The following is an 11973-nucleotide window of genomic DNA, read 5'->3' as shown; positions in this document are numbered from 1 at the left end:
GTCACAGTAGCTTAACAAGACGGATTTAATGCCCCTCGAAAGAGACGTGGAGGTCCCACTAGCTTAACAAGACAGTTTTAATGCCGCTCGGAAGAGACGTGGAGGTCCCAGTAGCTTAACAAGACGGTTTTAATGCCCCTTGGAAAAGTGGTGGAGGTCCCAGTAGCATAACAAGATGATTTAAATGCCCCTTGGAAAAGTGGTGGAGGTCAAAGTAGCTTAACAAGACGGTTTTAATGCCCCTTGGAAAAGAGGTGGAGGTCACAGTAGCTTAACAAGACGGTTTTAATGACCCTTGGAAAAGTGGTGGAGTTCACAATAGCTTAACAAGACGGTTTTAATGCCCCTCGGAAGAGACGTGGAGGTCACAGTAGCTTAACAAGCCGGTTTTAATACCCCTTGGAAAAGTGTTGGTGGTCCCAGTATCTTAACAAGACTGTTATAATGCCCCTTGGAAAAGTGGAGGAGGTCAGAGTAGCTAAACAAGACGGTTTTAATGCCCCTCAGAAGAGACGTGGAGGACCCAGTTGCTTAACAAGACGGTTTTAATGCCAATTGGAAAAGTGGTGGATTTCACAGTAGCTTAACAAGACAGTTTTATTGCCCCTCGGAAGAGACGTGGAGGTCACAGTAGCTTAACAAGACGGTTTTAATGCCCCTTGGAAAAGTGGTGGATTTCACAGTAGCTTAACAAGACAGTTTTAATGCCCCTCGAAAGAGACGTGGAGGTCACAGTAGCTTAACAAGACGGTTTTAATGCCCCTCGGAAGAGACGTGGAGTTACCAGTAGCTTAACAAGACGGATTTAATGCCCCTTGGAAAAGTGGTGGAGGTCACAGTAGCTTAACAAGACGGATTTAATGCCCCTTGGAAAAGTGGTGGAGGTCACAGTAGCTTAACAAGACGTTTTTAATGCCCCTCGGAAGAGACGTGGAGGTCACAGTAGCTTAACAAGATGGTTTTAATGCCCCTTGGAAAAGTGGTGGAGGTCACAGTAGCTTAACAAGACGGTTTTAATGCCCCTCGGAAGAGACGTGGAGGTCCCAGTAGCTTAACAAGACGGTTTTAATGCCCATTGGAAAAGTGGCGGATATCACAGTAGCTTAACAAGATGGTTTTAATGCCCCTTGGAAAAGTGGTGGAGGTCACAGTAGCTTTACAAGACGGATTTAATGCCCCTCGGAAGAGACGTGGAGGTCCCACTAGCTTAACAAGACAGTTTTAATGCCGCTCGGAAGAGACGTGGAGGTCCCAGTAGCTTAACAAGATGGTTTTAATGCCCCTTGGAAAAGTGGTGGAGGTCCCAGTAGCATAACAAGACGATTTAAATGCCCCTTGGAAAAGTGGTGGACGTCAAAGTAGCTTAACAAGACGGTTTTAATGCCCCTTGGAAAAGAGGTGAAGGTCACAGTAGCTTAACAAGACGGTTTTAATGACCCTTGGAAAAGTGGTGGAGGTCACAATAGCTTAACAAGACGGTTTTAATGCCCCTCGGAAGAGACGTGGAGGTCACAGTAGCTTAACAAGCCGGTTTTAATGCCCCTTGGAAAAGTGTTGGTGGTCCCAGTAGCTTAACAAGACTGTTATAATGCCCCTTGGAAAAGTGGAGGAGGTCAGAGTAGCTAAACAAGACGGTTTTAATGCCCCTCAGAAGAGACGTGGAGGTCACAGTAGCTTAACAAGACGGTTTTAATGCCCCTCGGTAGAGACGTGGAGGACCCAGTTGCTTAACAAGACGGTTTTAATGCCCCTTGGAAAAGTGGTGGAGGTCACAGTAGCTTAACAAGACGGTTTTAATGACCCTTGGAAAAGAGTTTGAGGTCACAGTAGCTTAACAAGACGGTTTTAATACCACTCGGAAGAGACGTGTAGGTCCCGGTAGCTTAACAAGACGTTTTAATGCCCCTCGGAAGAGACGTGGAGGTCACAGTAGCTTAACAAGACGGTTTAAATGCCCCTTGGAAAAGTGGTGGAGTTCAAAGTAGCTTAACAAGACGGTTTTAATGCCCCTCGGAAGAGACATGGAGGTCCCAGTAGCTTAGCAAGACGGTTTTAATGCCCCGTGGAAAAGTGGTGGAGGTCACAGTAGCTTAACAAGACAGTTTTAATGCCCCTCGGAAGAGACGTGGAGGTCGCAGTAGCTTAACAAGACGGTTTTAATGCCCCTCGGAAGAGACGTGGAGTTACCAGTAGCTTAACAAGACGGATTTAATGCCCCTTGGAAAAGTGGTGGAGGTCACAGTAGCTTAACAAGACGTTTTTAATGCCCCTCGGAAGAGACGTGGAGGTCACAGTAGCTTAACAAGATGGATTTAATGCCCCTTGGAAAAGTGGTGGAGGTCACAGTAGCTTAACAAGACGGTTTTAATGCCCCTCGGAAGAGACGTGGAGGTCCCAGTAGCTTAACAAGACGGTTTTAATGCCCATTGGAAGAGACGTGGAGGTCACAGTAGCTTAACAAGCCGGTTTTAATGCCCCTTGGAAAAGTGTTGGTGGTCCCAGTAGCTTAACAAGACTGTTATAATGCCCCTTGGAAAAGTGGAGGAGGTCAGAGTAGCTAAACAAGACGGTTTTAATACCCCTCAGAAGAGACGTGGAGGTCACAGTAGCTTAACAAGACGGTTTTAATGCCCCTCGGTAGGGACGTGGAGGACCCAGTTGCTTAACAAAACGGTTTTAATGCCCCTTGGAAAAGTGGTGGAGGTCACAGTAGCTTAACAAGACGGTTTTAATGACCTTTGGAAAAGAGGTGGAGGTCACAGTAGCTTAACAAGACGGTTTTAATACCACTCGGAAGAGACGTGTAGGTCCTAGTAGCTTAACAAGACGTTTTAATGCCCCTCAGAAGAGACGTGGAGGTCACAGTAACTTAACAAGACGGTTTTAATGCCCCTTGGAAAAGTGGTGGAGGTCATAGTAGCTTAACAAGACGGTTTTAATGCCCCTCGGAAGAGACATGGAGGTCCCAGTAGCTTAGCAAGACGGTTTTAATGCCCCTTGGAAAAGTGGTGGAGGTCACAGTAGCTTAACAAGACGGTTTTAATGCCCCTCGGAAGAGACGTGGAGGTCACAGTAGCTTAACAAGACGGTTTTAATGCCCATCGTAAGAGACGTGGAGGTACCAGTAGCATAACAAGATGGTTTTAATGCCCCTTGGAAAAGTGGTGGAGGTCATAGTAGCTTAACAAGACGGTTTTAATGCCCCTCGGAAGAGACATGGAGGTCCCAGTAGCTTAGCAAGACGGTTTTAATGCCCCGTGGAAAAGTGGTGAAGGTCACAGTAGCTTAACAAGACGGTTTTAATGCCCATCGTAAGAGACGTGGAGGTACCAGTAGCTTAACAAGATGGTTTTAATGCCCCTTGGAAAAGTGGTGGAGGTCACAGTAGCTTAACAAGACGGTTTTAATGCCCCTTGGAAAAGTGGTGGAGGTCATAGTAGCTTAACAAGACGGTTTTAATGCCCCTCGGAAGAGACATGGAGGTCCCAGTAGCTTAGCAAGACGGTTTTAATGCCCCTTGGAAAAGTGGTGGAGGTCACAATAGCTTAACAAGACGGTTTTAATGCCCCTCGGAAGAGACGTGGAGGTCACAATAGCTTAACAAGACGGTTTTAATGCCCCTCGGAAGAGACGTGGAGGTCACAGTAGCTTAACAAGCCGGTTTTAATGCCCCTTGGAAAAGTGTTCGTGGTCCCAGTAGCGTAACAAGACTGTTATAATGCCCCTTGGAAAAGTGGAGGAGGTCAGAGTAGCTAAACAAGACGGTTTTAATGCCCCTCAGAAGAGACGTGGAGGTCACAGTAGCTTAACAAGACGGTTTTAATGCCCCTCGGTAGAGACGTGGAGGACCCAGTAGCTTAGCAAGACGGTTTTAATGACCGTTGGAAAAGAGGTGGAGGTCACAGTAGCTTAACAAGACGGTTTTAATACCACTCGGAAGAGACGTGTAGGTCCCAGTAGCTTAACAAGACGTTTTAATGCCCCTCGGAAGAGACGTGGAGGTCACAGTAGCTTAACAAGACGGTTTTAATGCCCCTTGGAAAAGTGGTGGAGGTCATAGTAGCTTAACAAGACGGTTTTAATGCCCCTCGGAAGAGACATGGAGGTCCCAGTAGCTTAGCAAGACGGTTTTAATGCCCCGTGGAAAAGTGGTGGAGGTCACAGTAGCTTAACAAGACGGTTTTAAAGCCCCTCGGAAGAGACGTGGAGGTCACACTAGCTTAACAAGACGGTTTTAATGCCCATCGTAAGAGACGTGGAAGTACCAGTAGCTTAACAAGATGGTTTTAATGCCCCTTGGAAAAGTGGTGGAGGTCACAGTAGCTTAACAAGACGGTTTTAATGCCCCTCGGAAGAGACGTGGAGGTCACAGTAGCTTAACAAGACGGTTTTAATGCCCATCGTAAGAGACGTGGAGGTACCAGTAGCATAACAAGATGGTTTTAATGCCCCTTGGAAAAGTGGTGGAGGTCATAGTAGCTTAACAAGACGGTTTTAATGGCCCTCGGAAGAGACATGGAGGTCCCAGTAGCTTAGCAAGACGGTTTTAATGCCCCGTGGAAAAGTGGTGGAGGTCACAGTAGCTTAACAAGACGGTTTTAATGCCCATCGTAAGAGACGTGGAGGTACCAGTAGCTTAACAAGATGGTTTTAATGCCCCTTGGAAAAGTGGTGGAGGTCACAGTAGCTTAACAAGACGGTTTTAATGCCCCTTGGAAAAGTGGTGGAGGTCATAGTAGCTTAACAAGACGGTTTTAATGCCCCTCGGAAGAGACATGGAGGTCCCAGTAGCTTAGCAAGACGGTTTTAATGCCCCTTGGAAAAGTGGTGGAGGTCACAATAGCTTAACAAGACGGTTTTAATGCCCCTCGGAAGAGACGTGGAGGTCACAGTAGCTTAACAAGCCGGTTTTAATGCCCCTTGGAAAAGTGTTCGTGGTCCCAGTAGCGTAACAAGACTGTTATAATGCCCCTTGGAAAAGTGGAGGAGGTCAGAGTAGCTAAACAAGACTGTTTTAATGCCCCTCAGAAGAGACGTGGAGGTCACAGTAGCTTAACAAGACGGTTTTAATGCCCCTCGGTAGAGACGTGGAGGACCCAGTAGCTTAGCAAGACAGTTTTAATGACCGTTGGAAAAGAGGTGGAGGTCACAGTAGTTTAACAAGACGGTTTTAATACCACTCGGAAGAGACGTGTAGGTCCCAGTAGCTTAACAAGACGTTTTAATGCCCCTCGGAAGAGACGTGGAGGTCACAGTAGCTTAACAAGACGGTTTTAATGCCCCTTGGAAAAGTGGTGGAGGTCATAGTAGCTTAACAAGACGGTTTTAATGCCCCTCGGAAGAGACATGGAGGTCCCAGTAGCTTAGCAAGACGGTTTTAATGCCCCGTGGAAAAGTGGTGGAGGTCACAGTAGCTTAACAAGACGGTTTTAATGCCCCTCGGAAGAGACGTGGAGGTCACAGTAGCTTAACAAGACGGTTTTAATGTCCATCGTAAGAGACGTGGAAATACCAGTAGCTTAACAAGATGGTTTTAATGCCCCTTGGAAAAGTGGTGGAGGTCACAGTAGCTTAACAAGACGGTTTTAATGCCCCTTGAAAAAGTGGTGGAGGTCACAGTAGCTTAACAAGACAGTTTTAATGCCCCTCGGAAGAGACATGGAGGTCCCAGTAGCTTAACAAGACGGTTTTAATGCCCATTGGAAAAGTGGCAGACGTCACAGTAGCTTAACAAGATGGTTTTAATGCCCCTTGGAAAAGTGATGGAGGTCACAGTAGCTTAACAAGACGGATTTAATGCCCCTCGGAAGATACGTGGAGGTCCCAGTAGCTTAACAAGACGGTTTTAATGACCCTTGGAAAAGTGGTGGAGGTCACAATAGCTTAACAAGACGGTTTTAATGCCCCTCGGAAGAGACGTGGAGGTCACAGTAGCTTAACAAGACGGTTTTAATGCCCCTTTGAAAAGTGGTGGATTTCACAGTAGCTTAACAAGACAGTTTTAATGCCCCTCGGAAGAGACGTGGAGGTCACAGTAGCTTAACAAGACGGTTTTAATGCCCCTTGGAAAAGTGGTGGATTTCACAGTAGCTTAACAAGACAGTTTTAATGCCCCTCGGAAGTGACGTGGAGGTCACAGTAGCTTATCAAGACGGATTTAATTCCCCTCGGAAGAGACGTGGAGTTACCAGTAGCTTAACAAGACGGATTTAATGCCCCTTGGAAAAGTGGTGGAGGTCACAGTAGCTTAACAAGACGGTTTTAATGCCTCTAGGAAAAGTGGTGGAGGTCACAGTAGCTTAACAGGACGGTTTAATGCCCCTCGGAAGAGACGTGGAGGTCCCAGTAGCTTAACAAGACGGTTTTAATGTCCATTGGAAAATTGGCGGAGGTCACAGTAGCTTAACAAGACGGTTTTAATGCCCCATGGAAAAGTGGTGGAGGTCACAGTGGCTTAACAAGACGGATTTAATGCCCCTCGGAAGAGACGTGGAGGTCTCAGTAGCTTAAAAAGACGGTTTTAATGCCTCTTGGAAAAGTGGTGGAGGTCCCAGTAGCATAACAAAACGATTTAAATGCCCCTTGGAAAAGTGGTGGAGGTCAAAGTAGCTTAACAAGACGGTTTTAATGCCCCTTGGAAAAGTGGTGGAGGTCACAATAGCTTAACAAGACGGTTTTAATGCCCCTCGGAAGAGACGTGGAGGTCACAGTAGCTTAACAAGACGGTTTTAATGAACCTCGGAAGAGACGTGGAGGTCACAGTAGCTTAGCAAGACTGTTTTAATGTCCCTCGAAAGAGACACGGAGGTCCCAGTAGCTTAACAAGACCGTTTTAATGCCCCTTGGAAAAGTGGTGGAGGTCCCAGTAGCTTAACAAGACGGTTATAATGCCCTTTGGAAAAGTGGAGGAGGTAAGAGTAGCTTAACAAGACGGTTTTAATGACCCTTGGAAAAGTGGTGGAGGTCACAGTAGCTTAACAAGACGGTTTTAATGCCCCTCGGAAGAGACGTGGAGGTCACAGTAGCTTAACAAGACGGTTTTAATGCACCTCGGAAGAGACGTGGAGGTCACAGTAGCTTAACAAGATGGTTTTAATGCCCCTTGGAAGAGACATGGAGGTCACAGTAGCTTAACAAGACGGTTTTAATGCCCCTCGGAAGAGACGTGGAGGTCACAGTAGCTTAAAAAGACGGTTTTAATGCCCCTCGGAATAGACATGGAGGTCACAGTTGCTTAACAAGACGGTTTTAATGCCCATTAGAAAAGTGTTGGAGGTCACAGTAGCTTAAAAAGACAGTTTTAATGCCCCTCGGAAGATACGTGGAGGTCCCAGTAGCGTAACAAGACGGTTTTAATGCCCCTTGGAAAAGTGGTGGAGGTCACAGTAGCTTAACAAGACGGTATTAATGCCCCTCGGAAGAGACGTGGAGGTCCCAGTAGCTTAACAAGTCGGTTTTAATGCCCCTTGGAAAAGTGGTGGAGGTCACAGTAGCTTAACAAAACGGTTTTAATGCCCTTTGGAAATGTGGTGGAGGTCACAGTAGCTTAACAAGACGGTTTTAATGCCCCTTGGAAATGTGGTGGAGGTCACAGTAGCTTAACAAGACTGATTTAATGCCCCTCGGAAGAGACGTGGAGGTCCCAGTAGCTTAACAAGACAGTTTTAATGCCCCTCGGAAGAGACGTGGAGGTCCCAGCAGCTTAACAAGACGGTTTTAATGCCCCTAGGAAAAGTGGTGGAGGTCCCAGTAGCATAACAAGATGATTTAAATGCCCCTTGGAAAATTGGTGGAGGTCAAAGTAGCTTAACAAGACGTCTTTAATGCCCCTTGGAAAAGTGGTGGAGGTCACAGTAGCTTAACAAGACGGTTATAATGACCCTTGGAAAAGTGGTGGAGGTCACAGTAGCTTAACAAGACGGTTTTAATGCCCCTCGAAAGAGACATGGAGGTCCCAGTAGCTTAACAAGACGGTTTTAATGCCCCTTGTAAAAGTGGTGGAGGTCCCAGTAGCTTAACAAGACGGTTATAATGCCCCTTGGAAAAGGAGAGGAGGTCAGAGTAGCTAAACAAGACGGTTTTAATGCCGCTCGGAAGAGATGTGGAGGTCACAGTATCTTAACAAGACTGTTTTAATGTCCCTCGGAAGAGACATGGGGGACCCAGTTGCTTAACAAGACGGTTTTATTGTCCCTTGTAAAAGTGGTGGAGGTCCCAGTAGCTTAACAAGATGGTTATAATGCCCCTTGGAAAAGTGGAGGAGGTCAGAGTAGCTAAACAAGACGGTTTCAATGCCCCTCGGAAGAGACGTGGAGGACCCAGTTGCTTAACAAGACTGTTTTAATGCCCCTTGGAAAAGTGGTGGAGGTCACAATAGCTTAACAAGACGGTTTTAATGCCCCTTGGAAAAGTGGTGGAGGTCACAGTAGCTTAACAAGATGGTTCTAATGCCCCTCGGAAGAGACGTGGAAGTCCCAGTAGCTTAACAAGACGGTTTTAATGCCCATTGGAAAAGTGGTGGAGGTCACAGTAGCTTAACAAGACGGTTTTAATCTACCTCGGAAGAGACGTGGAGGTCCCAGTAGCTTAACAAGACAGTTTTAATGCCCATTGTAAAAGTGGTGGAGGTCCCAGTAGCTTAACAAGACGGTTATAATGCCCCTTGGAAAAGTGGAGGAGGTCAGAGTAGCTAAACAAGACGGTTTTAATGCCCCTCGGAAGAGACGTGGAGGTCACAGTAGCTTAACAAGACGGTTTTAATGCCCCTCGGAAGAGACGTGGAGGACCCAGTTGCTTAACAAGACTGTTTTAATGCCCCTTGGAAAAGTGGTGGAGGTCACAGTAGCTTAACAAGACTGTTTTAATGCCCCTTGGAAAAGTGGTGGAGATCACAGTAGCTTAACAAGACGGATTTATTGCCCCTCGGAAGAGACGTGGAGGTCCCAGTAGCTTAACAAGACGGTTTTAATGCCCCTCGTAAGAGACGTGGAGGTCCCAGTAGCATAACAAGATGGTTTTAATGCCCCTGCGAAAAGTGGGGGAGGTCCCAGTAGCTTAACAAGATGGTTTTAAAGCCCCTTGGAAAAGTGGTGGAGGTCAAAGTAACTTAACAAGACGGTTTTAATGCCCCTTGGAAAAGTGGTGGAGGTCACAGTAGCTTAACAAGACGGTTTTAATGACCCTTGGAAAATTGGTGGAGGTCACAGTAGCTTAACAAGACGGTTTTAATGCCCCTTGGAAGAGACGTGGAGGTCACAGTAGCTTAACAAAACGGTTTTAATGCCCCTCAGAAGAGACGTGGAGGTCCCAGTAACTTAACAAAATGGTTTTAATGCCTCTTGGAAAAGTAGTGGAGGTCACAGTAGCTTAACAAGACAGTTTTAATGCCCCTTGGAAAAGTTGTGGAGGTCACAGTAGCTTAACAAGACGGTTTTAATGCCCCTCGGAAGAGACGTGGAGGTCACAGTAGCTTAACAAGATGGTTTTTATGTCCCTCGAAAGAGACGTGGAGGTCCCAGTAGCTTAATTAGACGGTTTTAATGCCCCTTGGAATAGTAGTGGAGGTCACAGTATCTTAACAAGGCGGTTTTAATTCCCCTCGGAAGAGACGTGGAGGTCCCAGTAGCTTAACAAGACGGTTTTAATGCCCCTTGGAAAAGTGGTGGAGGTCACAGTAGCTTAACAAGACGGTTTTAATGCCCCTTGGAAAAGTGGTGGAGGTCACAGTAGCTTAACAAGATGGTTTTAGTGCCGCTTGGAAAAGTGGTGGATGTCACAAAAGCTTAACAAGACGGTTTTAATGCGCCTCGGAAGAGACGTGGAGTTCCCAGTAGCTTAACAAGACGATTTTAATGCCCCTTGGAAAAGTGGTGGAGCACTCTGTAGCTTAACAAGACGGTTTTATTGCCCTTTGGAAGACACTTGGAGGTCCCAGTAGCTTAACAAGACGGTTTTAATGCCCCTTACAAGAGCCATACAGTACAGCATATTACAAACATTATTCCCATTATTGGGGAGTGGGTCTCCCATAGTCTTTGCCTATGCCTTCCAAGCAAAAGCTGAAAAAAATTAGGACAGGGGAACTTGCAATTAGTGTTGAGCCACCCCCGTAGTGTTCGAGTTCGGTTCGTCGAACACCCGTATGTTCGATGAACTGTTCGTCGAACTGTTCGTCAAACACCTTCAAACACCATTAAAACCAATGGCAGGCAAACAAAAACACATAGCAACACATAGAAAACACATAGAAAACACTTGAAAGGTGTCCAAAAGCTGACAAACTCAAACTGCTCAGAAGACACAACTAGCACATGGAAAAGTGACAAGTACATATAGTCATGCGAAACGAAAAGAGGTGGAGGAGTAAAATGAGGGGGAGACACAGATATAGGCATGTCATGCCCTTCTAAAACCAAAAAAGTGAGAAGCCGACACGGCCAGTCCGTTCCTGCCTGTGCGACCTCCGTGTCGCCGGGTTTGTGCCAGAGCTGCGGTGGACCTTGACGGCCAGCCCCCCTCTCCCAATACTGGTGCCTGTCCGCTGGAGGGTCGAGCGAGCCCCCCTGCGGTGGAGGCAGGTCTAAGCTTTTTCATTTAAATTGTCTCTCTAATTTGAATGAGTACACTTTAAATCCATTTACAAGGATCTTTTGGAGGGCAAGTCTAATGCCAGCAGCTGTGGGAATTCCAGCTCCAGTAGTGTCCACTAAAGCTGCTGCAGTTAAAAAGCTTTTATAAGGATTGAGCTTGGCGGTCCACCGCAAGGCGTCCTACCGCCAGTCCCAGCCCCTGTGCCTTGGGGTGCCTCCCGATGCTCTTCACTGAGTATCCCGGGGGCCCGAAGCATTTCCTTTGAAAAAATTAAGTGTCCAAACTACAGGTGGTGTAGCTTGCTTAACAGCTGGGATAACCGCTGACTAGCAGACACTGCTACTAGGCACAAAGTATTTCCTGGGCTAGATGCAGTTAAAAATTTGTAATTAGATACTCTCGTTGGATGCTGAGAAAGCATTCCATAGAGTTTCCTGGCACACCATATATTATTCTCTTAAAAAGCTTGGGGTAGAGGTCTAGGGGACCCTTTTATAACCAAAATCACGGCCCTGTATCGCAATTAGTGTTGAGCGATACCTTCCAATATCGGGAAATATCGGATCGGATTGGATCGGACCGATACTGAAAAAGTATCAGATATCGCCGATTCCGATACCGGAAACCAATGCAAGTCAATGGGACAGAAATATCGGAATGAAAATAAACCCTTTCTTTCCTTGTAGGTTAATTCTACATGAAGGAAAACAACTAAGAATATTGTAGAATGTATTGGGGGAGGTGGGGGAGACAATAAAGGCATAGAGGTTTAGCCCAATCAAATGGAATAGCAGGAATTAATATTTTTTTTAAGACGTTCTGAGTTACGGAAATATTGATTATGTTAAGTATTTTTGTATTTTGTCAGATATTTATGTTTCACTACTTCCATGCTCTTCACCTTCTTTTTTACTTCTCCCACACTTTCTCCTTCATCATCCTCAGCATCTTTTTCATCCACTTCTTCTTCACCTTCTTCATCTTCTTCTTCTTCACCTTCTTCGTATTATTCTTTTTTTTTACATTCTTCATATTCTACTTCTTCATCTTCTTCATATTCTTCTTCTTCATCATATTCTTATTTGTGACAGGCATTCCTGTAGTTGTTACCTATAAAAGGTTAGACATTACACCTTTCGTTCTGCCCGTCACAAAAGATTTACAACAGGATTTGTCCGCGTTCAGTTTGGCATGCAGCAGCAGGTCTTTTCCAGGTGCACCACGAGGAGGAACGGACTCACCCCCATACACTGCTTAGTCATCTTCTGCTTATAATTTAGATATTACCTTTTGCTCTGAATTTTAGTCTTATGCTTAATGTTCTTCCGCTTTTTGTTCTGCAGCTTCTTGTATTTCTGCTTCTTGGTTTTCTGTCTCTTGTTC

Source organism: Phyllobates terribilis, unplaced genomic scaffold, assembly GCF_046119375.1.
Source record: "Phyllobates terribilis strain yellow unplaced genomic scaffold, ASM4611937v1 Scaffold_12__6_contigs__length_324123572, whole genome shotgun sequence".
Taxonomy (NCBI): domain Eukaryota; kingdom Metazoa; phylum Chordata; class Amphibia; order Anura; family Dendrobatidae; genus Phyllobates; species Phyllobates terribilis.
This window is presented reverse-complemented; position numbering follows the sequence as displayed.